Genomic DNA, 27798 nt, shown 5'->3' on the forward strand with positions numbered 1-27798 from the left:
AGAGTTTCAACAGTTGAGCCTGGGGCATGCTGGAGTCAGGAACTTCATCCAAGTCTCCCACATCAGTGGCAAGGACCCAAGTCCTTCGTCCATCTTCTGCTGGTTTCCCAGGTGTTTAGCAGTGAGCTAAATTGGAAGTGGAGATTCCTAAACTCAAAGTGGAACTCAGATGTTATGCTGGCCTCACAGATTGCAGCTTTCCCCACTTGGCCACAATGCCAGCCCCTCTATCAATTTAATTCCTCAAAAATAGCTCAGTAATGTTGGCATCTATCTCATTTTGTTTTTTCTCTGTTATTATTCAACTTATTGATGTCTTATTTTTGTTCACATTATTCCTCTCAATTGCTCTACCTGAGGTGAGTAGGGCTGCTGTGTTGCTTAAATGAAGTGTATGCTTTAGATTACTCATTTAATGAGTGCATGTCATTCACATAGCACTTCACTGAAGTTCTACTATGTCCCAAATCCTCTTCTAGGCACAGAATTTAGACCACTTTTCTCTTAGGCCCAGATCTTGCCTTTAACATACTACTTGGAATTTAGTAGCTCATGAAATCTGCAGACTGCATAAATGAATGAATATCTTAAGGGCTGTGCTTTTGTGGAGGAACTTCATAGGAGACTGAAGGAATAAAATAAATCAAAAGTATCCACAGTATATAGAATGTATACTATTTTACAAGTCACAGAGAAGAGGAAGAAGAAGGAAAGTAGTAAGACTAGAAAGTTTGTAGCAAGACTAACAGGCGCTGGTCAAGAACTTAATAAGCACATTAGGAAAGCAGTAAGGTTTCTTTTTTTTTGAGGAAAAGTTTTTATTTCTAGTGATGAAATTGGCAACAGAACATTATGAAAGTTTAAAATTACAAAGAGAAATTGTCTATAATTAATAGATTCAAAATTTGACAATCAGTGAATATCATTATTAGTCATTACCAACAACAGTTATTGATTTGAAAGGCAGAGTGACAGGAAGAGGGAACCACTGTTTCACTCCCCAGACACTTGCAATAGCCAAAGCTTGACCAAGCCAAAACCAGGAACTGGGAATTCATTCTGGATGTCCCATTTGGGTGCAAGGACCCAAGCACTTCTGCCATCCTCCATCTCCTCCCAGGGTGCACACTAGCAGAAACTTGCCTCAAAGCAGAGAAGCTACCACTCAAGCCAGGCATTTGTATATGGGATGTGGGTGTGTGGTGGTGATAGCAAGCCCTCATAGATAAAAAAAAAAGACAAAGTTATTTCTATGCCAAGGAAATTACTCTGTAGTCTTTCTCTTATAAACTACGTATTGCTGAACCTAGATAATTTTTCCTTTATTTAACAATGACATGAAAATGTCAGTTGAGTTGGCTTTCCTGAAGACCTTGTTTCTTGAATATTAGTGGCTAGCTGAGATAAATTCTTTTCATCTCTTTCTCGCTTCGGCAGCACATGCGCTCGCTTCGGCAGCACATATACTAAAATTGGAACGATACAGAGAAGATTAGCATGCCCCTGCGCAGTAAGGTTTCTTTACCTCCCTGTAGACTCTGCTCTCCAGAGGTGAACAGGGTCCTCTAAACCCACTTGCTGCACACACAAACACCTGAGTGTTGTATTCTCCCACAGGTGTTGGAGACTGATATGGTGTTCTGATTTATATTTACATAATGGCTAGTGACATCGGGCATATTCACATGTTTTGACCATTTACATTTCTTCTGAGAAATGTCTATTCAGATGTTTCTTCACTGTATTTTTTGGAGTTTTTCCAATTCATGTAAATGTTCTGGAAATCTGTAAACATTCAGAGTTTTAATTTTTCCTGCCATCTGTTCATTGTATCTACACTCTGATGTTTACTTTGTTGTGAAGAAGTATCTTAGTTGGATATACTCAAATGTCTCTGTTTTTATTTTTGTGACTATTGCTATTGGAATCTTACCGAAAAGCTATTGTGTGTTGACAATATTTAGAGTTCCCCTATGTTTACTTGGGTTTGGGTCTTATGATTACATTTTAATTCACTATGAGTTCACTTTCACATAGTGTAAGAGATGTTGGAGTCTCTTTTCAGGCTTCTACATATGGATAATCAAGTTCCTCTGCACCACTTGTGAAAGAGATTCTTCTTTCTCCAGTTCATTTTAGTTCCTTTGTTAAATATGAGTTGCTGGTAGAAATTTGGGTTTATTTCTATGCTACCAAGTCTTTTCCATTGAACTATGTGTCTGTTATTATATCAGTGCTAACACTTCTTCTTTTTTTTTTTTTTTGCAGTTTATTTATTTGAAAGGCAGAGTTACAGAGAGGTAGAGGCAGAGAGAGAGAGAGGTCTTCCATCCACTGGTTTACTCCCCAAATGGCCACAATGGCCGGAGCTCTGTTGATCTGAATCCAAGTGTCAGGAGCTTCTTCCAGGTCTCTATGCAGGTGCAGGGGCCCAAAGACTTTGGCCATTTTCTACTTTTTTCTCAGGCTATAACCAGAGAGGGGTATAAGAAGTGGAGCAGCTGGGAAACATACTGGCACCCATATGAGATGCCGGCACTGCAGACAGTGACTTTACCTGCTTTGTCATAGTGCTGACCCCTGTAATATGTCTTAAAATATGGTGTGATGTCTCCAGCTTTTTTTTGCTTTATAATATTGCTTTAGATGTTAAGCATCTCTCATGTTTCTATGTGAATTTTAGCATCATTTTTTCTAGCTCTGAGAACATCGTTGGTATGTTGATTGGGATTGCATTGAATTTGCAAATTGCTTTTGGTAGTATGGATATTTTGGTATTATTCTTCCCATTCACAAACATAAGTTTTCTGTGAGACTGTCAAAAAGCCTTGACAAAAATTGGACTTTATTACACAAAAATTCATCACTTTTTGGGATCATTTAAATCCATAATTTTGCACTAATATTTGATAAATCATTAAAGACTTTGAGCATTTTAGTAGGAGAAATTAAAATATTTATCAATTTATTCAAATATTGTTTAGATGTGATATTCAAATATTGTTTAGAGCCATTGTCTGTATTCCCTCTAAATTAGGATCTTTTTGCTTTTTGCCTGTTAAACTTGTCCCTTGACTCAACAACCCTTTTTAATGTAATGTAAACTGAAAATGTCATTTCATAAGCTAAAAAAAAATGACAAAGAAGGAAAAAGAAGGGAGGGAGGTTGAGTATATAATTATGTTCTCCGAATTTTTTCTATAAAACATATTGAATCATTTAAAAGCTAATTAAAATTAAACTCAAAATTGGACCATTATGACCAATATTTAAAACAAGTGATTAAAAACTGTAGATGTCTTCAATTTTGATTATCATTCTTCTTTAGAATATCTGAAAGAAATCCGGTTTCTCACTTTAAAATATACCAGTGTGTTAGAATTCAGTATTAAATGACTTTGTTTAAAAGTGTTATTTAATCTATTGCTTTAAGTAGTAATACTATGGCCATTGTAAAACAAAATCCTTATCATTTTTCATAAAACAGAAAGGGCCTTTAAAACATCATCACTAAAAATATTAAGAGACCTAAAATATAACATTCTTAAAACCCAAGTGATACCATTCAAAATTTTCAAATATGCAGGGATAGTTCGTGTCAAGTAACTAAATAATTGTTAAGTGTATATATGGAATAGCTTCTATAAATTCTTTTGGCAAGGGCTGGCACTGTGCCATAGTGGGTGAGGCTGCCACCTGCAGTGCTGGTATTCCATAGGGGCATCAGTTCAAGACCTGGCTGTTCCACTTCCTATCCAGCTCTCTGCTATGGCCTGGGAAAGCATTATAAAATGGTCCAAATCCTTGGGCCCCTGCACCTGCATAGGAGACCAGGAAGAGGCTCCTGGCTCCTGCCTTCCAGTCAGCACAGCTCCAGCCATGGAGGCCAACTGTGGAGTGAACCAGTGAATGGAAGACCACTCTCTCTGCCTGTCCTTCTCTCTCTGTGTAATTCTGACTTTCAAATAATATAAATAAATCTTCAAAAAATTCTTTTGGCAAATAGATGAAGCTACTTGTTATACATTTCAAATAAATAGCAAACATACTAGAAAAATATATTGAATAAAATTTAAGCAACTCATAGCTATACACAGAAATTTCTCACCATAACAACATAGCAACCACTAAATTTCCAAATTCAATTTTCCACAACTTAGAATCTTTAACTCCAGAAGGAGTACAAAATTGACAGAACAGTGGCCTATGTATCAGGATACCTAATGCTAATACAGAATTATCCCTGCCACAACTTACCTATGTGACCTTGAACAGTTCACTTAACTTCTCTGGGCTTGGCATTTAGCATCCTCATGTGATAAAGGAGGCTTGGATAAGATCAGTTGTACTCTATCTTGAGACTTCAATGATCTCTCAGTTTCCAAACAGGCACCTTAAGGGAAAGTAAACCTTTAGATCAAAGCTTACATTTTTAAATATAAATATATTTTAAACTGTTTCTACAACTAGTACAAAACAACACATTCAAATGTGTACCATGCCACTTTTCAATATTTGGGAATAATTAATGCATCATTTTAGAGCATTGTCTTGAGGCCAGTGCTGTGGTGTAGCCAGTAAAGCCACTGCATGCAGTGGGGGCATCCCATATGGAGGCCGGTTCAAGTCCAGGCTGCTCCACTTTCCATTCAGCTGTCTGCTATAGCCTGGGAGAGCAGTAGGAAGTTGGCCCAAGTCCTTGGGCCCCTGAATCTGCATGGGAGACCCTGAAGAGGTCCTGGCTCCTGGTTTCAGATTGGCATATCTCTGACCTTTTAGGCCATCTGGGGAGTGAACCAGCAGATGGAGGACCTCTCTCTCTCTCTCTCTTCCTCTTGTTCAATATCTGTGTAACTCTGACTTCCAAATAAATAAATAAATAAATCCTTTAAAAAATCAAAAGAATATTGTCTGGCACACAGTGAACCACTAAGTACAAGATATTATTAGTAATATTAGATTGAAATATTGAAATAAACTAGGCAATAAGCCTTAAGATGCAAATTAATACCAAGAAATATAATCTCAAATTTCTGTGTTCAACAAGGTAGTCTCTTTTCACTACTAACTTTATACTAAATAAGATATTTTGATATTTTGTTAAGAGTAAATTTATCGGGGGCCAGCGCCGTGGCTCACTTGGTTAATTCTCCACCTGTGGTGCTGGTATCCCTTATGGGCAAAGTGTTCTAGTCCTGGTTGCTCCTCTTTCAGTCCAGCTTTCTGCTATGGCCCAGGAAGGCAGTGGAGGATGGCCCAAGTGCTTGGGCCCTGCACCCGGATGGGAGACCAGGAGAAAGCACCTGACTCCTGGCTTTGGATGGGCACAGCTCCAACTGTGGCAGCCATTTGGGGACTGAACCAATGGAAGGAAGACCTTTCTGATTTCTCACTGTATATAACTCTACCTGTCAAATAAAAAAATTATTAGTTTTTCATAAAAACTGCAGTATTGAAAAAGTTCTAAAATCCCTCTAATTCTAAATGTCTGTGACTGCTAACTCATTAGCACATATTGCATTCTTTACATCTGGGTAATCATGACAATTCACTTTTAAATGATTAACAGATCTGCTGTTATATATAAATACATGCTTTTCCGAAAATCATACAATAAGCAGGCTACATACTTTACTTCAAGTAAAACTGCCATATCCAGTCCTACAATTGTAAATAAGACAGTTTCAATTGTTCAGCATTATCAATTATAAATTCCAATCGTGTAGCAATACTCATAAGAATTTAGGGGGCCGATGCTGTGGAGTAGCAAGTAGAGCTGTGGCTTGCAGTGCTGACATTCCAATTGGGTGCCAGTTCAAGTCCTGGCTACTCAAATTACTATCCATCTTTTTAGGCAAGTAAGACTTACTATCCAGCAGTAGAGGATGGCCCAGGCCCTTGGGCTCCTGCACCTGCATAGGAGGCCCAAAAGAAGCTGCTGGCTCCTGGCTTTGTATTGGCAGAGCTCCAGCCATTGTGGCCAAATGGGGAGTGAACCAGTGGTTGGAAGACTGCTCTCCCTCTCTCTCTCTCCTTCTCTGTGTAACTCTGACTTTCAAGTAAAATAAATGAATCTTTTTTTAAAAAGGATGAAATAAAAAGGAAGATGAAGATTACAAAATTGTTTAATTTTTTTAATAAATATAAATTTCCAAAGTACAGCTTTTGGATTACAGTGGCTTCCCCTCCCCAAAACATCCCTCCCACCCATAATCCTCCTATTTCCTGCTTCCTCTCCCATCCCAGAAGATTACAAAATTGTATGAAGGACATTTGTACAGTAAACAAATATACTGATTTCCAATGCAATATTTGAATACTTGAAGCAGGAATGCTAAGTACTTCTTTGCCAAAATAACATGTTTTGTCCAGTGTAAAACCCATTTGCCATCCCAATACACAAAGGGATTTGGGGCAATAAGGAAAAAAGAAGTCCACACATGCAGAAATTTTAAGCAAAACAAAATAGAGAATGTATTTAGTTTCATGAAAATCACACAAGAATTAATAGTATTCCACCCATTTGCAACAAATATTTTTAAGTTTAATGAATGAATAAATTTTCAGTTACATAGCAGAAAACTTCTACCCTCTCCCATAAAACTGAAAAAGAAACTTTTTAAAAGTAAAAACTGATGAAAGAATTCTGCAATACATGTTAATGTTAAGTAGCCCAGCAGAGTTTATTTAGAAATACAAACACACACACAGAAAATAAATACATTAAAATCTTACTGAATAGTCCAGTAATAGTTCAGGATCCAATATGTGTGCAAAAGATTCTGGATTTCCCAGTCACTTTGTATAGGAAATGATGTGCTTTGCTATGTAGCATGTACCTTTAGATTCCTGAACACCTCCACTTTGCTTCTTACCCTGAGTCCCAGCAAATACAGGAACACAGCTGTTGAGTCATTCATTTTCTGGATTTGGGAATATCAAAGAATTAATGAGTATAGAAAGTTGTACAGCAAAGACCAAGAATATCCAAGGGAGTTCAGGAAAATCAATTGAACAAGTCAAAATACTATGAATGTATACTGAATGCTCTGTTTTTAATATGTCTTACTTACCTAAAAAGACATGAGGGCTATTGCTCTCTCTCTTAATACAACTAAGGAGAAGATATCACCAATGCTCAAGAAAAATGAATACACAGCAGAGCTAATACAAAATCCCAAAATTCCAAAATAGAAAAACTGGATATGCACTCCTTACACACACCCTGAAGTGGCAATGAAGTAGAACAAATCTAAAATTAGAAAAAATTCTTTTTTTAAAGATTTATTTACTTATTTGAAAGTCAGAGTTGCACAGAGAGAGGCAGAGAAGAGAGAGGGGTCTTCCATCCACTGGTTCTCTCCCCAGTTGGCTGCAATGGCCAGAGTTGTGCCAATCCAAAGCCAGGAGCAAGGAGCTTCTTCCAGGTCTCCCACATGGGTGCAGGGGCCCAGGACTTGGGCCATCTTCTACTGCTTTCCCAGGCTTTAGCAGAGATCTGGATCCATATGAGCTGCCAGCACTGCAAGTGGTGGCTCTACCCACTATGCCACACCACTGGCCCTGAAAATTCTTGTCAAATTAAGAACATTTAACCTTTGTTTTAGAGTGCATTATTAAAATATCTAAACTGGGGGAATACATAATTTCTTTCTTTAGAAATCAGAAGAGAAAAAGAACACTTCAAGCCTACTGTGACACCACACAGAAGGAATGGAGAATCATGACCTCAATTAGCCTAGGGACAGAATAAAAGGGAGGGAAATAGGAACAACAGAATTAAGATGAATAAGCTTTGAGAGCTGAGGGAATCTGAATGTAAAGAAAAGGCATGCAGTTAACTGAAACAATAGAGATAAGTCTGAGAGGAAAAAACATTGTTAAGTCATATTAATGGGGCCAGAGCTGTGACTTAGTAAAGTAAAAAAAAAATCTCAAATTTGTTTTTAAATTATATAATTAAAAAAGATTAAAAAAAGATGTTCAATCTTAAGTCTCTACAGCATAAGATATACATCAATTTTCCCAGGTTCTATTTGCATTTATTAACAAAGTTTCATGGGTATAATCACTAAAGTGGCTCCAATAAGTCTTTTTATAAAAATTATTTTTTATTTTGACAGGCAGAGTGGACAGTGAGAGAGAGAGACAGAGAGAAAGGTCTTCCTTTTTCTGTTGGTTTACCCCCTAGTGACCGCTGCCGCCAGTGTGCTGTGGCTGGCACATGGCGCTGATCCAAAGCCAGGAGCCAAGTGCTTCCTCCTGGTCTCCCATGCAGGTAAGGGGCCCAAGCACTTTGGCCATCCTCCATTGCACTCCTGGGCCATAGCAGAGAGCTGGACTGGAAGAGGAGCAACTGGGACAGAATCTGGCTCTCCCAGCAGGACTAGAACTTGGTGTGCCTGCACCGCAGGTGGAGGATTAGCTTATTGAGCCATGGCGCCTGCCTCCAATAAGTCTTAACCTGGGATGCAACTAAATTTAACAAGGATACTCAATAGGAATTTTAGAAGAATTCCAAAATATGTATCAGAATAAAAATACTTTACTTGGTACATCTCTTTTTAACTATACTATTGTCTAAATTTCCAAATGTCAGATGTACTAAAAAAATCCCCAAAGCAGCAGAGTTGGTCCGACATGATGAGGAATAAAATAAAGAAAATGAGAATTCGCAGATCCCAGATTAAAATAACCAAGAAGGCCCAATAACAGAAAACTCAATGTCTTCATACACTAACATATATTACCTCAGATTTATTTAACAAAAAGGTGATTATTCCAGCTACATCCCATTAGGTAGCCCAATTTTACCTGCTAAATCCATTTAAAAAAAGCACCTCATGATATATTACTAAAATCATATTGCTATATGCCATCCACCATGTCCACTGTACCTTATACCTAATGTTAACAGATTTGATGAAAATCAGTAGATAAATGATGTGTTTTAACCAAGTGTGGGAAATGTCTTTTGTTCAACGTTTTTCCAAAAACCCCTCAGTCTCAGTTTGCCTTCACCTTGAAAAGACACTTCTGAGGTTTACTAATCAGTCCAGCTTCTTCGGGCCTCCCTCCAATGAAAGGGGCTAAAATCCATCAAAATAAACTCTAGGCACTGTCCTTGTGCTCCCTGTGACTTTTTCACTCTAGGGGCTCACAAACCTTCTAAATTCTTTAGATCACCTGTGATGTCCATTAGTTCTCAAAGACTATGATGCAAGTAATTTCCCCTCTTGGAACCTTGTTATTAACTGTGCTGTATGAGAAATGAAGTCTCCTACACACCTTGTGCTTACGATTCTCCAAACCATGTTGCCTGCTAGGACTTTGGCCATGAATATAGGACAGCAATACCTGAACATGATTACTGAGATCTTCTTAATAAAGGATAGACTGGGGCCAGCACTGTGGTGCAGTGGTGTAATCCTTTACCTGCAGTGCTGGCACCCCATATGAGCACCAGTTCTAGTCCCCATTTCTCCTTTTCCCATCCAGCTCTCTGCAATAGCCTGGGAAAGCAGTAGAAGCTGTTCCAAGTGCTTTGGTCCCTGCCAAAATGTGGGAGACCTGGAAGCTCCTAGCTCAGATTGGCCCAGCTGCAGACATTGCAGTCATTAGGGGAGTAAATGAGCATATGGAAGACCTTTCTCTCTGTCTCTTCCTCTCACTGTCTGTAAGTACACCTGTCAAATACGTAAATAAATTCTATATATATATATTTACATTTATTTATATATATTTATGTATATAAATATATTCATATATAAAATATATTATGCTTTATCATATAATATATTATATAATATATAATAATTATAAACAGATAATATTATATAATTTACTATAACTATTATATATATTATATATATATATATATATATATTATTGAGATGACTTCAATAGCCAGAGTGTGGCCAGGTTGAAGCCAGGAGCTCCTCCTCCAATGTGTGTGGCAGCAACCCAGGCACTTGGACCATCTTTCACTGCTTTTTCAATCCATTGGTATGGAGCTGGATCAGAAATAATTATATATTTATATATAAATAAATTCATATATAATATTTATATATAATTATATATTATATATTTATGATAATTATATGTAATTCCATATTATGTATAGAAATATATAATATATATTATAATATATAAATATATATACGATGGATCAAAATGCGGCATTCTCCATTTGGCAGAAGAGACAGGCTCCAATATCTACTGTCTATGTCAGTATGTCAGTATAATGCAGGAGGTAACCCCTCTACCAAATAAGAAAAGCTATTTCAGTTCAGCTGGACATCATTCTGCTGACTGTTGACCTTATTACTGTTAGTCTGGATGCTTTCATTGGTTGCAATCCAGAGACCCAATTTTCCCATAGATATAAACATCAGCAAACATGAAAATTTGGTAAGAAAAGCTTAAACTGAGAGTTATGATTAATAACTATTTTAACAAAATTTCTCAGAACCCATCTAATCCAAACCTTGGACAATTGGGAGCTGTTGTACTTAGCCCACCCATAATTGAAACGGATTCTAAATCCTTCAACTGCAAGGAGAGTATCATAGACATTAATGCTCCAAACGGATCCAGTTCCCTGCTAATGTGTCTGGAAAAGCAGCACAGGGTGACTCAAATATTGGGGCTCCTGCACCCATGTGAGAGACCTGGAAGAAGCCCCTGGCTCCTGATATTAGTCTGTCCTAGCCACAGTCATTGCAGCCATTTGAGGAGTGAACAAACCAGGAGGAAGATCCATCTCTCCCACTCTCTCTTTCTAGTGCTGCCTTTCAAATTCATAAATAGACCTTTAAGAAAGTCGATCACTTCAATAAATTTGCCATTGCTCAGTCATGATGACTTTTACTACCTTAAATTCTTTTTCAAAAGATTTATTTATTGGAAAGCCAGAAAGAGGAGCTGGTGGTTGTGGTGCAGTGGACAAAGTTGCTATCTGTTATATTGGCATCCTGTATGTGCACCAGTTCAAGTACCAGCTATTCCATTTCTGATCCAGCTCCTTACCAATGGACTGAAAAAGCAGGGAAAGTTGGCCCAAGTGCTGGGATGCTGCCACGCACATCGGAGGAAAAGCTCCTGGCTTCAACCTGGCCACACTCTGGCTATTAAAGTCATCTCAAAAATGAATTAGGTGGTGGAAGATTTCTGTCTCTCCCTCTCTCTGTAACTCTTTCAAATAAGTAATTAAATATTTTAATATGATAAAAAATGGCAGAGAGACACAGAGACAAAGAGAGAAGGAAAGAGAAGCAGAGAGATCTCCCATCTGCTGGTTCACTTTCTATATGGCTACAACTGTGCAAGACCAGGTTTCAAGTCCCCATTGAGGTTACAGTTCTCCAAATTAGATGACAAGAAGGAAAGAATTTGAGCTATTATCCATTTCTTCCCAGGGATATTAACATGAAACTGATTTGGAAGTGGAGTACCCAAAACTCAGATTAGCACTGCAATATATGATGCGGGCACCTGTTGTGATGGCTAACAAATTGGAAAACCTAGAGGAAAAATCAACAGATTCCTGGACATACACAATATACCAAAATTGAGTCATGAAGACACATAGAAAAGCTAAACAAATCAAAAACCAAGACAGAGATTGGATGAGTAATAAAGACCCTCCCAAGAAAGAAAAGTCCAGGATCAGACAGCCTCACTATTGAATTCTACAAGTCTTTTAAAGAACTAATGCTTCTCAAACTATTCAACACAATTGAAAGAGAGACAATCCTCTCAAACTACTTCTATTAATCTGACAATGACTGATTCTATCATTTATTTATACATAATGTTGAGAAAATCAGAAGTATTTGTTAGGACTTCTGCTAAAATGCACTAGATTTATAATTTTTAAATACATCTTTCCTAGATGTAATGCAGTCCTTTGCTACTTTAGAGTATCAGAAATTTAAAATGTTGGACTGGTGCTGTGGTGGAGCAGGTTAACACCCTGGCCTGAAGCTCCAGCATCCCATATGGGGGCCGGTTCAATACTCAGCTGCTCCACTTCTGATCCTGCTCTCTGCTATGGCCTGGCAAAGTAGTAGAAGATGGCCCAAGTCCTTGGGCCCCTGTACCGATCTGGGAGACCTGGAACTAGCTCCTGGCTCCTGGCTTCGGATCAGCACAGCTCTGGCAGTTGCAATCAATTAGGGAGTGAACATCAGATGGAAGACCTCTCTCTTTCTCTCTGGCTCTCCTCTCTGTCTGTAACTCAACTTGTAAATAAATAAATAAATAAATCTTTAAAACAATTAAGAAATTTAAAAAGGGAAAGATTTTTAAAAGATGTATTTATTTATTGTGAGGCAGAGTGACAGATATAGAGAGGAAGAGAAAGAGAGGTCTGCTATCCACTGGTTCACCCCTAAATGGCCAGAATGGCTGGAGCTGGGCCGATCTGAAGCCAGGTGCCGGAAGCCAGGAGTCAGCAGCTTCCTCCAGGTCTCTCACATGGGTGCAGGGGCCCAAGCACTCAGGGCATATTCCACTGCATTCCTAGACCATTAGCAAAGAGCTGAATTGGAAATGCAGGAGCAGGGACTCAAACTGGTGCCCATGTGGGATGCTGGTGCTGCAGGTGGATGCTTAATCTACTATGCCACAGAGTGGGCCCAGGGAAAGGTTTTAGGAAGACATCTTTCATGTAGACTAGGCTGCAATATTGCAAGGTAAGGTTTAGCTTTTATTTCCACACATCAGTATTCATCTTTTAGCAACTATAAATACTGAATATCATACATATAGACATAAATATAGGTAACTGCAGATTTTGTTGTCATTCTTTCTAATTCTCTTTTAATGTCTGCTAATAGGCCATCTTATGGATTATTATATTGATGTTACCTGTACACAACCATCAGGCATTTCCACTGTTGAATGTGTTTATGTGTACAGGTAGTTTTGTTTGTGTGTACATGAATGCACATTTGATGGAGATAGCACTGACAGTAATACTGTGAGAACTCCTAATGCTGATTTCAAACTTTCTGTCCTCCGCAGAGATGGCTGTCATTGAAGTAGACCACAGGACCCCTTTGCTGTTGTGGACTGAAATGTGCCTCCCTAAAACTCAAACACTGAAGTGCTAACCACCAACATAACTCTACCTGAAGAAAGTGCTTTTAAGCAGATCAAATGATAGATGTGTCTGTCACATCAGAGAAGGGCTTCTGGAAAAATCGAGCCTATTAGCATCTTGATCTGATATTTTCAAACTCTACAACTCTGAGAAGTAAAATTCCATGATTTAAATCATATTCTCTGTGGTATTTTCTTAGCAAATTAATATATCCTCATTTCTGCTAGCATTTTCTGCTGTCATCTAGAAGGTCCTTGTGATTAGCAGAGAAATATAGAAAGTAAAAACTATGATTTTAGATTACCAAGTATCTACTAACATAAAAAAGATATCCCAGAAGCAACCTACTACCATCATCCAGGACCCAGAAAAAAAAAAAAAAAAAAAAAAAAAAAAAAAAAAAAAAAAAAAAAAAAACAGGAATGAGTCAAGTTGTGGGGCAGTAGAAAAGTGAATAATGAAAGATCACAGCAGAAGTAAATAAGGAAGGGTTTGATGCTGTGGTGTAGTAGGTTAATGCCTTGTCCTGCTGTGCATGCATCCCATATGTTGTTGCTAGAAGACCAGGTTCTCCACTTCCAATCCAGCTCCCTACTAATGCACCTGGGAAATTGGTGGAAGATGGACCATGTTCTTGAGTGCTGGCACCCACATGAGAGACTTGGAAGAAGCATCTGGCCTTTCAAATAAAGAAATCTTAAAAAAATAGAAGCAGTGTTAGCACTGTTGGAAAAACAGACACATAGTTCAATGGAAAAAATAGGCAGCTGAAATAAACTGACTTTTCTACAGCCAACCCCTATTTAATAAAGGAAATAAAACAAACAGGAGAAAGAAGAATCCCTTTAGCAAATGGTTTAAAGGAAAGTGATTATCCATATGTAGAAGCCTGAAAAGATACCCCAACACCTCATACACTATGTAAAAGCAACTCAAGGTAAATTAAAAGTCTAAATATAAAACCAAAACCTTGAGAGCTTGTTTTGAGGTTCTAGCAGGGGAGCGCAGCTACTCGTATACCCTTGACCGAAGACCGGTCCTCCTCTAGCGGGGAAGGTCGTCCTCTTCGACCGAGCACACAGCTTCGGGAGGGACGCACGTGGATTGGTGAGGGAGGAAGGGGACACCCGCCTAGCCAGCCAGATCAGCCGAAGCAACCCTGGCGATCAATGGGGTGACAGATGTCGCAGCCAGATCGCCCTCACATCCTGAGTTCATGCCGGAGCTGAGGGAAGGAAGCAATGCCGTCGGATCTGGCCGCTCTGCGGGAGTCTGAGGAACAACTCGCACCAGGTGGCCGCCGTTCTGTTGTCATGGGTAAAGGAGACCCCAACAAGCCGAGGGACAAAATGTCCTCCTATGCCTTCTTCGTGCAGATGTGCCGGGAAGAGCACAAGAAGAAACACCCTGACTCTTCGGTCAGTTTCACAGAATTCTCTAAGAAATGCTCGGAGAGATGGAAGACCATGTCTGCAAAGGAAAAGTCCAAGTTTGAAAATATGGCAAAAAGTGATAAAGCTCGTTATGACAGGGAGTTGAAAAATTACGTTCCTCCCAAGGGTGATAAGAAGGGAAAGAAAAAGGATCCTAATGCTCCTAAAAGACCACCATCTGCCTTCTTTCTCTTTTGCTCTGAACATCGCCCAGAGATCAAAAGTGAACACCCTGGCCTGTCCATTGGGGACACTGCAAAAAAATTGGGTGAGATGTGGTCTGAACAGTCAGCCAAAGATAAACAACCATATGAACAGAAAGCAGCTAAGCTAAAGGAGAAATATGAAAAGGATATTGCTGCATACCGTGCCAAGGGCAAAAGTGAAGCGGGAAAGAAGGGCCCTGGTAGGCCCACAGGCTCAAAGAAGAAGAATGAACCTGAAGATGAGGAGGAAGAAGAGGAAGAGGAAGAAGATGAAGATGATGAGGAAGAGGATGAAGATGAAGAATAAATGGCTATCCTGTAATGATGAGTGTGGAGTGTGCGTGTGTGCTCAGGCAGTTGTTTTGCTAAGAATGTGAATTCAAGTGCAGCTCAATATTAGCTTCAGTATAAAAAAACTGTACAGATTTTTGTATAGCTGATAAGATTCTTTGTAGAGAAAATACTTTTTTTAAAAAATGCAGGTTGTAGCTTTTTGAGGGGCTACTACATACAGTTAGATTTTAAAGCTTCTGATGTTGAATGTTCCTAAATATTTAATGGTTTCTTTAATTTCTTGACTTGTGTATGGTAGCACAGCAAAGTTGTAGGAATTAGTATCATTTGTAAATTTGGATTTTTTGTTAGGATGTTGCATTCTGTGTTGTTTTTTTTAAAAAAAATTTGTAATAAAATTATGTATGTTAAAAAAAACCCAAAACCTAAGTAAACATATGAGAAACTGTAAAACATTAGCATAGACAACAGTTTTGGGTCAGATTCCAAAAGCACAAGTAACAAAATAAAATATACAAATTTGAGCATATCAAATTAAGATACATCTTCATAACAAAGTAATCAACAGAGTGAAGATACAATGGACAGAATGGCAGGAAACATTGAAAACTCTGACTATGAGAAAACATTGATAGCCAGAACATACATATATAGAACTGGAAAAACTCCAAACAAGAAGCAAAATGTACACGTAAGAAATGGGCAATGATCAGAATAGATGTTTCTCAGAAGAAGAAATCTCAATGGTCAAGACATAGATGAACATGCCCAATATCACTAGCCATTAGGGAAATGTAAATCAAAACCAATAGCAGACTCCATCTGTGGGAGAAGACAATGCTTGGGTTTTCATTTGTGCAACAAGTGGGTTTAGAGGACCCTGTTCACCATTAGAGGGCAGAGTCTACATGGAAGTAAAGAATCCTTAATACTTTCCTAATGGGCTTGTTGAATTCTTGACTAGTGCCTATTACCTTTGCCACAACCTTTCCAGTCTCACTACTTTCCTTCTTCCTCTTCTCTATAGCTTGCAAAAACAGTATATCTTCTATATACGGAGGATACTTTTGTTTTGTTTTATTCCTTCTGTCTCATGATGTTCCTCTAAGAAATCACAACCCTCCAAATATTCATTCATTTATGCAGTCTGCAGTTTTCATGGGCTACTACATGGCAAAGTACTAGGTTAAAGGAAAGGTATAGGTCAGGAACTGAGCAAAGTTCACAATGATGTAGCCATTGGGGAAATGAACCTGATGGAAGACATCTCTCTCTCTCTCTCTCTCTCTCTCTCTCTCTCTCTCTATCTCTCCTTATCTCTCTGTGTAGCTCTGATTTTCAAATAAATAAATAAATCTTTAAAAACTAACTAAATAAATATACTAATAACCTGGTGGCAACACCTTTCTATCAGAACATGTGAAGCACTCAAACACAGTTTGTCCCAGAAAGTCAGCCATAGTTTTCAAGGGCACATCTTCTACTCCATTTGTGGACATCTCTGTGTGACGTAAGGGGTACTTATTTCTTCCATTCTTCTTTCTTACCACTCTCACAGTTATAACTTCTATTGATGCTTCCACAGAGCAGTCTTTATGAAATTGTAGAACTAATATCCTCCCATTTCAAAAATGTCATGGGTTTAACCACAGAACCCAAAATAAGACAAGTAACTGGCCTTCTTAATTACACAGTGTGGAATGTAAGATTCTCAGTGGATCACTGGGTAACTGTAAAGTACTGGGCAGAGAAAAAGATGTTACTTATCTGTATTTATGATGTTGTAATTCTCCACTTTATGCAAACTCAGATTAAAAGGGCTCCAGTTAGTGGGCAACACTGTTGCATAGTGGGTAAAGCTACTGCCTGCAGTGTCAGCATCCTATCTGGGTGCCGGTTGGGATCCTGGCTGCTGCACTTCCCATCCAGCTCTCTGCTGTGGCCTGGGAAAACAGTAGAAGATGGCCCAAATCCCTCATCTCCTGCACCCACCTATGAGACCTGGACAAAGCTCCTGGCTTCTGGTTTTGGATCCAAACAGCTCCAGCCATCCATCTCTGCTTCTACCACTCTGTAACTCTGCCTTTCAAATAAATAAATAATTATTTTAAAAACCAGCTTCATCCCAGAAGAAGCTCCTGGCTTCAGACTGGCACAGCTCCAGCTGTTGCTGCCAATTGGGGAGTGAACCATCGGACAGAAGACGTCTCTCTCTCTTTCTCTCTCTCTCCTCTCTCTGTGTAACTCTTTCAAATGAATAAATAAATCTTTAAAAAAGTAGCTCCAGTTATTGACAACACAGTAGACTTGCATTAATTTTAGTTCTCTTCTTATTTTGCAAAGGGATCAGTGGCAGGTCAAAACAGTTGACAGCCTTGCTAACAGGAGAAGAAATAGCTGAAGACAGAATATGAAAAGCAGCCAAATACATCATCAAAGAAAGAGAAGTGGACCCCATCCAACACAAACCTTTAAAAGTGGATGCTCACAATTAACGAGTGAAACAGCTGCCCACTGAAATCTTATCTAGGGAGGGAAGATGTCCTAAGTTCTGCTTCTGTAAACTCCAGTCATAAAGCTATCCTAATAAATCTGTCCCTGGCATCTCTTTTACAAACATACTGGACCCCCTGACCATTGGAAATGTGGACCTAAGTCATGAAGGCTGCCATTTAAACCCACCAATGCTGTAACAGCTAAGAAACTTGAATTTGATGCTCAGTTCTCAGGAAATCATTCCAGCTGAGCCTAGGGCCATTAATAGAAACTCCTTGGATCCTCCACTGTCTCTGTGCCTGTTTGAAAGAAGGGAGTTTTCCCACCCCAGGTTTCTGGAACAGCTTCAAATTCCACATTGGAAAAATCTGATAATTAATATGAGAGGGATCAATGCACACTTCACACTGCTCCCCACCAGGAAGATGAGGTGCAAGATGAGAGCAGTGGGGCAGATCCTAGTCAGATCCTCCTTCCCACCCCTCTGCTGCCCCAGGCTCCCTGCTGAAGGCCACCCAGCCCCACCCTGCAGGAACCAGCCCAGGAAACATCAAGAGGCCTGGCCAGACTGCATTCTGAGACCACCCACAGTGGGAACCCAGCTTATTTAACTGTGGAGAGCCGGAGTCTTTCTGCCTTCCTTCCCTGCGTGTGCATGTTCCCAGAATGCTGCCCCCTCTCTCCTGTAACCACTAAATAAAGCACATTAGGGACAGTTTGGGTGAGGTCCTGCAGGAGAGATTCCAGGCACTGGGAGCCTGGGAAGTGGAGGTGGGAGACAGAACAGCCCGGGTCCCAGTCCTGACCTCGGGGGAAGCTGCCATGATCGATGGCACCCTGGCACCCACCCTTCTCCCACACATGTCCCCGCCCCTTCCTGCATGCCAAACCTGCAGCAGAAAGTCCCTGGAGCAGGTACCCTTTCTTCTGGACACGCGGGGAGCGATTCGGGGAGTGGCGGGAAGAGACTCCCTGGTAAGTGGGACCCACAGGTGGAGGATGAAGAGGGAAGACGCAGCAGGAGGCAGGCTTAGGGTGAGCACTTGGAAACTGCCTGGGATCGCACGTGCAGAGCAGGAAATGGAGTAAATGCCAGAGAAGGAGAAGCACAGCCCCCAGGGCTGACCCTGATCAGGGAATGAACTCCCTCTGTTCCAACTCAGGCCCCAGAGAATGGCAGCAGCACGCGCATGTGCACAGGCATTCAGAAGGCATAATACATCCGAGCTCCTGGGAACTCTGGGAAATGGAGTACAGGCTGCAGCATCCCTAGAGACACCAGCTGACCCTCCCAAAGGCTGTAGTCAGGGCTGGGTGCCCACAACCAGAGGGCCTTTGCTTTTATTCAGTCCCTCCTTCCTTTCCTTCCCCCCACCAAAATCTCAGGGATCAGTTGCTTTCTTCCTTTCCTGAATCAAATCTGAAAGAGTGACACTCACTGCTGCTAACTGACCCCAAATCCTGGCTCCCTCATAACCTCTGTCTCTTCCAGAAAAATCTTATTTACTACTTTGGCCCTAGAAATCATAAATGACTATGATAGAATGTAGCTTTTAACAGAGGTGTAGAAGGCATGGTTTAATATCCAGTTTTGAGAATACAATTTTCATTTGTGTTTTATTGATGTTTATAGTTCTTTTAAGATTTATTGATTTATTTGGAAGTCAGAGTTACAGAGAAGGAGAGGCAGAGACAGAGAGAGAGAGAGAGGTGTTTTCCATTGGCTGGTTCACTCCCCAATTGGCAGCAGCAGCACAGCACCGACCCCTTATAGTTCTTTTCAAATCATTTTAAACTGTCTTTTTATTCATCTAGTACAGAGACAGAAGAATGGACACAGAGCTAACATAGCTGCGTATTCAGAGACAGGTTAAGGGGTTAAATGCCTTATATCATAGCATTTATACCTTAGATTAATTCTGGGGACAGTATTATCTGGAGTTTACAAAATAGAAACTGAATGGAAAGAGCTTAGAAAAGCATGGTGTTTTTTAATATCATAAAAAAGTCTAAGTTAAGGGCCAATCAAGGGGCCAGCACTGTGGCATAGCATGTAAAGCATTGACATTGCATATGGGTGGAGGTTGAACCCGGCTACTCTGCTTTCGATCCAACTCTCTGCTATGGCCAGGGAAAGCGGTGGAAGATGGCCCAAGTCCTTGGGCAGCTGCATCTGTGTGGGAGACCCAGAAGAAGCTCCTGGCTGCTGGCATCAGATCAGTACAGCTCGAGCCATTGTGACCAATTGGTGGGTGAACCAAAAGATGGAAGATGTCTCTCTGTCTCTCTCTCCCCTTCTACTCTGTGTAACTCTGACTTTCAAATAAATAAATAAATCTTTTTTAGAGAGCCAATCAACATATAACACTAGCTTAAAAATCTTTTCTCTTGGGTCTCAGTTTTTAAAATCTGATTTATCAAAAGGAAAAAAATGTGAGTGAGATGAAGAGTACCTACAAAAATAATTTACTGTAATTATTTACTGTAATAATTTACTGTAATGATGTACTGTAATTTACTGTAATATTTTACTATAAAGAACCACATAGGATTATAACTTGTCTAGAAAACAAAGGAGATTCAAAGTTGCTATTATTTCATGGTTATTTTTTCTTATTTTTAATATCAAGATAGTATATAAATATTATGCACTCCTAGGTATTTGTGTGTTGTTTGATATGTTTTATTTTTTAATCAGAAATTCAAAGAGATAACTGGGTAACATGGAGTTCTGTGTTTCTGATTACTTCTCTCAATTAGAGATCATGGGATTAGAGTTAGTGCTAGATTAAGAATGCTTCAATCTTTATCCACTGACTTCACACCAGCATTTACTATGTTAAACAATATTCTTTGGGTAGATGGCTCTTTCTTGCCAGACTGTAAACTTCATGGGGTCTAGAAACATATTTGCTTTGACACTAAAACTCAGCATCTTGACAGTCAGTCTTTTAGTTGAATAAATACATGATATACAAAATAAATATTTCTGCCCCTCAAGAACTGCCTAAGAGAGAAGAAAATAGAAATCAATTTGATGACTCTCAGTATTAGGTGAATATATAATTTGTCATTCTGACATAAGCCTTGTCATAAAAAGGGCATATGAATAATCACACAGAGTTGAAGTGTATGAACACCTAGGGCCAAGTGGATTAAAAGTTCAGCCTAGCTATGTAAGGCATTCCATGTCAATAGGAGAGGAAGGAGGAAGAGGGGAGGGAGTGTAGGTGGGAAGGTGGTTATGGTGGGAAGAATCACCATGCTCATTACTTAGCAGCAAAGAGAGAATCTGTGATCATTTGTTGCTTAAGAAAGGGTGATAGGCATTATTTAATTAAAATGCAGGCATCACTGTTCTCCTGTCTCTGAAATAGGAAGTCTATAACTCAGAATTCCTTGCTGTTTCATCAAAAACAATTCAAAACAAAAACCTAATTAAGCATAAGAGGAAGTTACGCATTAGAAGTCTATTCTAATCTCTAGGAGGTTCAGGGGTTGGAAAATTCATCCAAAATCTTGCTGCAAAATGTCCCATACATTTTCCATGACCACTACCCATCAGCATAAGCTCTTTTCAAAAAGATTTATTTATTTGAAAGTCAGAGTTACAGAGAGAGAGGAGAGGCACAGAGAGAGAGAGAGAGAGAGAGAGAGAGAGAGAGAATCTTCCATCTGCTGGTTTACTCCCCAATTGGATGCAATGGGCAGAGTGAGCTGATCCAAAGCCAGGAGCTAGGAGCTTCTTCCAGGTCTCCCATGTGGGTTCAGGGGTCCAAGGACATGGGCCATTTTCTACTGCTTTCTCAGGCCACAGCACACCTGGATTGGAAGTGGAGCAGGCTGGACTCCAACCGGTGACCATATGGGATGCTGGCACTGCAGGAGGCAGCCTTACCTGCTATATCACAGCACCAGCCCCCATAAGCCCTATCTTCTGCAGAACCAGCACCCCAGACACCAGCCACCACATAGCATCCCATGGCACATTCAACCCTGGCAATGTTCTGCAGCTCTTGCTCCTCTCCACTTTCACTGGAAGAATCTGCAACTCATTGTTTTCATGCAAGTAATTCTGATTCAGATGATGCCCCTGACACAATTGGCTGGCAAGTGCCATGGCATGTGTCCACGGCCTAGCTAAATGCAAAGCTGGAACATTTTAAACTTTTCACTGCCATGGTGAGACACGGACTCCATCTAATGAAGTAGGGGATTTTTCAGGGAGTCTAGAGAATCAAATATGACAAAATGACAAATCTTAACCAAAGAGTGCCATGGTACAGATGAAGAGAACCCAAAATGTATTTTTCTATCTTTTCTTTTCTGAGTTAAGTGCCTAAAAACAAAGCCAATGAGGGTTAAACAGACCCATTCTGAAAATTCCTTAACATCTTCATTTTCATCCAAATTAATATATTACTTGAAGGAAATAAATTTTACATAAATGAAAATGCAGTACCACAGACAATTGTACAGAACATAGCCCTTCAGTTAGCTTCACACCATCTGGGTCCATTAATGTGTTCTTCCAGAACCCAAGCTGCAGTACAATAGAACCACAGCCTCTGACATTCCTCCTCCACCCTGATGGATCTTGGGTTTTCCTCCCACCTCCCCTCTCCTGTGAATACATCAGTAGCAGGATAAATGGAATCCAAAGATACGATGATGTTATTTAACATGGAATAAACATAGTGTTTTAGTCAGTACAATCCTCAATACTACAATAATAATTCTGAGTTCACTGACTATGAAACTAAGTATATGAAATCTATTCCTAAGTAATCGTACTATCGAGAGCTGAATGTAGACTTTCAGAGGGAAAGAAAGAGAGAATTGTGTAGACATGTGTATCTCTATAATAGAGATTTACCGCTGTACTTAATAGACAGTACACTATGTTTGTATTTTCTTGTTTTTTTTTTTTTTTGCAGTCTGGAATAGTTTATTACATCCAGCTTTTCACTTTGGAAATTTTATGATTAGACACTAATATACAACAAATTTTGAATCCTTACAGACAATATAGAGCACCCTAGGCCCTCCCAAGGGCAGAAAACAGACCAAGAGCTCATAGACTAGCTGCAACTGCAAGAAGCAGATGAAGATATCGTCAGAAAGATACATATTCCTGCAGTGTGGCTGCTGAGCAGTTCTGCCCTTATTTATCTCATCTCTGTTTCAGATCGTTAAAGAAAGTTATATGCTTTCTGACATTTCTAAAGATTTCACTAATGAGAATCTAAGATATGTTCACTATGCTAAGAGCTTCAGAACAGCCCAAAGATGTGGGCCATCTATTGCTTTCCCAGGCCATAGCAGAGAGCTGGATCAGAAGAGGAGCAGCTGGGACTAGAACCGGAGCCCATATGGGATGCTGGCACTTCAGGCCAGTGCTTTAACCTGCTGTGCCACAGCACTGGCCACAACGTAGTATTTCTAATAGAAGAGATGGTTAAGTCATTAACTCCTCTAAAATACAAGTTAAGTATTAGTTTTGAAACTCTGATTCATTCATGAGAAAAACAAAATGTTAATTTTCACTCTTTGCTTCTGGGTATGTAAATTTTCTTCTAAGAAATTAATCATGACTTTTACATCTCAGACCCTATTATGAGTAAGTAGAGAATATTGTGGGGTCATACGCTCATTCTATCAAAGGAACATTTCTCCAATTAAAGAAAACATTATGGGCATCCCATATGGGCACTGGTTGGAGTCCTTGCTGCTCCACTTCTGATCTAGCTCCTGGCTATGTCCTGGGAAAGCAGTAGAAAATGGCCCAAGTGCTTGGGCCCATGCACATGCATGGGAGAACTTGAAGCTCTTAGCTCCTGGCTTCAGATCAGGGCAGCTCCAGCCATTGCAACCAGCTGGGGAGTAAACCATCAGATGGAAGACCTCTCTCTCTCTCTCTCTCTTTCTCTGTGGGTGGGTGTTTGTAACTTTTTCAAATAAATAAACAAATCTTTAAAAAAAAAGCCAGGGGTCAGGGAAATTTCATCCAGGTCTCTCACTTGGGTGCAAGACTCAAGGATTTCTACCATATTCTACTGCTTTCCCAGTATGTTTTCAGAGACCTGCATCAGAAGTAGAACATGCAATGGGGCCCATAGAGGATGCCAGTGCTGCAGGTGTTGCTATAACCCATTTTGCCACAGTGCTTGCCCCGTAACAATTTTTAATTCCTAGGAATTAACAGGGAAGAAAGAAGTATGGCAGGATACCTTTTTTAAAAAAATATTTTATTCATTTGAAAAAGTTATATGCAGAGGTAGAGAGTGAGCTGATCAGAAGCCAGGAGCCAGGAGCTTTTTCTGGGTCACCCACATGAGCAAAAGGGCCCAAGGACTTGGGCCATCCTCTACTGTTTTCCCAGGTGCATTAGCAGGAGGCTGGACTGGAAGTGGAGCAGCTGGGACTCTACCAGCACTCATATGGGATGCCTGTATTTCAGGCCAGGGCTTTAACCTGATGTGCCACAGTGCTGGCTCCAACAGGTGACCTTTTACTCTCAATAATCTCTTCTTGGTATTGGCAGCAGTTTGTAATTTTTTGTTTATTTGCCTTCTTCTTAATCTATATTTTTAAAAAAATTACAAAAAGTTCCAGCACCCTGAGAACCTCCATCACAAGGGCATACAATCAGATGTTTGTCCAGAAAAGGGTGGTGTAGATGCAAGGTGGAAAATGCAAGGTGAGTTGATTCATCTTTCTCAGGCTGTGGTTTCCATGGGCAACTTTTACAACCAACTGCCTTATTTGTTCCTCTTCCACAGAGTGGAAAACATGTTAAGTCATCCTATTTAGCCAAAAGCCAGTGGCAGCACTTCAATACGTCATCAATCCAGGGCCAGCATTGTGGCACAAAGGAGTAAGTTGCCAACTGCAACAGCAGGATGCCTTATGGCACTGCTTTGAGACTCACCTCCTTCACTTCTCGTCCAGCTCTTTGCTTGGGAAAGCACCAAAGATTGCCCAAGAGTTTGGGTTCCTGCACCCACATGGGGGACTGGGACAGAGTTCCAGGGTCCTGGCTTCGGCCTGGCTCACCCCAGCTATTGTGGCCATCTGGAAGTGAGCCAGCAGATGAAAGATAGATCTCTCTCTCTCTCTCTCTCTCTTCCTTTTACCTAAACATACATTACATACATAAATGAAGATGCATCAATGTAGCAACCTTTTGAGGAAAAGTCTTCTGATTATTGCAGGTACTGTCTCAATGCATAAAAATATTCAGACACAAAAATTATAAACTGATTTATATTTATATTTCTCAACCACATACTTTTCAGAAAAAATTGTCTGCCACTCAGCATCAGGTATCAGTCTGAAAGCATTCATTAAAAAATCAAGTAATTTAACTAAACACAAAAACCTCTAGTATAGGCTGCATATAAACCAGTGGCTTCCATGGGTATACACAGATTGATTTTTGTTAATTTACAGGGATCACTGCACTTCCCTGGCATGGAGCTGTCTGAAGAGTTTAAACACTGATGGGTGTGGCATTATTTCTGATATTTGCTTATTATCCAGAGTGCATTTATTCAATATCTATCATGAACTCCACACTCTATATATAAATCTATTTTAAATATGTTGATATTTAATGGTACTTACACACTTAAAAACTGAGCTAATCCTCCTAACTTCTCTCTGGAATAGCTATGCCTTTGACATTGCCTTTTTTCACACATATGGAAATGCATAATATGCTTCTGTATGGTACTTCAGAATTTATAAAAGGCTTTTCAGGTTAGATTTACATAACATCATGTGAAAGTGGCCAAAGGACACAGTCTTCTCATTACAGAGGGGAGAGGTATGAAGTGACTCTCCGAACAGTTATTCAGATTCTGTCAATCAGGTTCAGAACCTTCTTAGGTATCAGATACACATCTAGATTTTTTCCCTACTGTCTCTTTGTCAGAATTCCCAGCTTATGAGTGAACTTCAGTCTGAATGAATGCTATTATTCAAGGTTCTAAGTGAAAAAGTTACTGAGGTTTGTATTGGTGAGTAAAGCATGTATCTAAATGTTACTTGTATTTAATAATAAGTATTGAATCATGAAACTGAATATAAGATTATGCAAATTTTTAAGATGAAGAGCATATATTTAAAACCACATTCTTACATTTTGCAAACATGTTGAAACACCTTACTGGAGCATGTGTTTGGCATAGTGGTAAAGCCTTCCACATCCCAGTCAGAATGCCCAGGCCTCAAGCCCTAGCCCTGCTTCTGCTTCTGGCTTCCTGCTAACAGAACCCTGGGAGGCAGCAGCTGATGGCTCAAGTACTTGAGTCCCTGCCACCTGTGTGGGAGACCCACACTGAGTTCCTGGCTTCAGCCTGACCCAGCTCTGGTTGGTGCAGACATTTGAGGAATGAGCAATAAATGGAAGGGCTCTCTCTGCCTTGCAAATAAACAAAAATAAATATACAGACATTTACTTAAGGTGTCTTGTTCACATCTAAATGATTTCCCTTTTCACAGTAAAATGCCTAACTGTCCTCTTTAGTAACAATGCATGTTTTGCTCTCCATGTCCACTCCTGAGCTCCAAGTACTGGCAGCTCACCCTAGCATGCTGACTGGTTCCAATGTTCAAGTACTCATCTCCCATTCTCTTTTGGTGGGTCTACCAGAAAGAAAGGAGAGTATCTACAGTAGTTAATATCTTACTGTTGCTCTTGCTGTCCACCTGCAGGCCTGAAGGATGATCAGCTGAATACACACTGTGATGTTCTAGACGTAGTTTCCAAACTTCAGTCACTATGCAGCGGAGGGACTCTGTCCTCGTCAATCACCTGATAGCCTGCAGGAGTAGGGAGAAGCTGTGTTTGAAGAATTTACAAATACAGTGCATTGAAGCCAACCACTACCACCCCCACCACACCCCTACTTCAGGGTTCTGGCAAATCCCAAACCAGGAGTTTGGGACCAGCAGTGGTTCAGGAGGTGACCTCAACTCCTTACTCTGAACCAAAGTGCCTGGTGCACCCAGCGGGAGCTCAGCACCTCGACCTCCCGCCCTCCTGCCCTTGCCACCAGGACGCCCGGCTCCCAGAGCCTCCAGGAGGCCTGCAGCAGACCTGCAGGTTCAGGCGCACTGGGTTGTGCATCCAGAGCAAACCCAAAATACAGGCCCAGCTCAAGTGTCACCTCCCCACAAAGTCTCTGTATCCTACTCCCTCCCGGAAGGCTGCGGGCCAGCACTCAGAACTGGGAGTCGCGGCATTTGGGGTTCACTCATGCTCCCATGAAGGAAGATGCCCCATGGGAACCCCGCTCCACCTGTGGGCAGGCTGGGGAAGGAGGGCCGAGTCAGCCTCCACCCTAGGACTGCAGCCTGGGAAAGTCCAGGGCCCCAGCGCCCTTGCCGGGCATGGGGTCTCACTAAGTGTGCTCTGAGCCAGGGCCTCAGCCATCAGCAGCTCTCTTGCTTCCAGAATCTGCTGCAGGACAGCTCAGGCTCCGCCCAGCGGGGGAACCTCGGGCCAATCCTTCCTGCCCTGGGGCAGGACCAGTGCTGCCAGACCCACCCCATGTAGGCTGGCTATAAAGGCGGTGGTCATTGTTGGGCAGCTGGTAGTTGCGGTGTAGGCCGGTGATGTGGGTCATTTAGCTTCTTGGCTGTTTTGTACCTTGGGGCTAGAATGCAGGTGGAGGCCCCAGAGTCAGGAGGGTCAGGAGAAGAAGAGACAGACCTGGTGAGTGCGACCGCCCACCTCTCCCACCGGCCCTGCTGGCTGAGGCTTGCAGCACGTGCTGCACTTGGGGAAGTAATGAAGGCCAAGTCTCATCAGGAAAACCAAGTGTGCGGTGCTGATTTACTCACTGACTCAGCATCTGTGTGGTCTGCATGGGCAGACAGGGGGAAAGGTTTCGTAGGAGGGCGCTGTTGGCACACTGGGCGGCATGCAGCTGCCTGCTATAGGCATCCAGGGCAGCAGAGTCCTGCAGGGTCCCTAGAGTCCTGGCCATGCTGTGCCTTCCATCATCCACCCTCCTGCACTGATGCTGGGGGAAGTGCTTCTGCGGTTCATATCTCATTGGAATCCATGGTCATTTTCTCATGATGGGCTGATCTCACACAGTGACAATCATGGGACAAATCACTGTTCTGCAGCATCTTCCTACCAGGAGCATTGCAGGTAGACAGGGGGCAACGGGTGACCAATGGCACCTCCTGTGCATGGTCTCTGGCCCATCCAGGACCGAAGGTGGAAAGGAAAGGAGAGGAGCCGGCT

The 27798-nt window shown here is 40.9% G+C and overlaps 1 long non-coding RNA gene and 1 pseudogene across 4 annotated transcripts; one reads left to right on the forward strand and one right to left on the reverse strand.

The window, feature by feature from the left end:
• Positions 1-819: 819 nt before the first annotated feature.
• On the reverse strand, positions 820-27798 carry LOC149122695 (uncharacterized). 4 transcript variants are annotated; one of them, XR_016219344.1, is made up of 4 exons: positions 26843-27798; positions 26231-26363; positions 4258-4393; positions 820-1218 (listed from the first exon to the last, which is right to left on the reverse strand). It is a non-coding gene; the product is annotated as an uncharacterized LOC149122695 (long non-coding RNA). The 4 variants fall into 4 exon arrangements; XR_016219345.1 differs by lacking the exon at positions 820-1218 and adding an exon at positions 1232-1466 and having other exon boundaries at positions 27091-27798; XR_016219346.1 differs by lacking the exons at positions 820-1218; positions 26843-27798 and adding exons at positions 1232-1466; positions 26525-26624.
• Positions 1443-1510, forward strand: LOC138848071 (U6 spliceosomal RNA; annotated as a pseudogene).

The sequence above is a fragment of the Oryctolagus cuniculus genome, chromosome 13 (assembly GCF_051225735.1).
Source record: "Oryctolagus cuniculus isolate XC-2025 breed Fujian yellow rabbit chromosome 13, ASM5122573v1, whole genome shotgun sequence".
In the NCBI taxonomy this organism is placed as follows: domain Eukaryota; kingdom Metazoa; phylum Chordata; class Mammalia; order Lagomorpha; family Leporidae; genus Oryctolagus; species Oryctolagus cuniculus.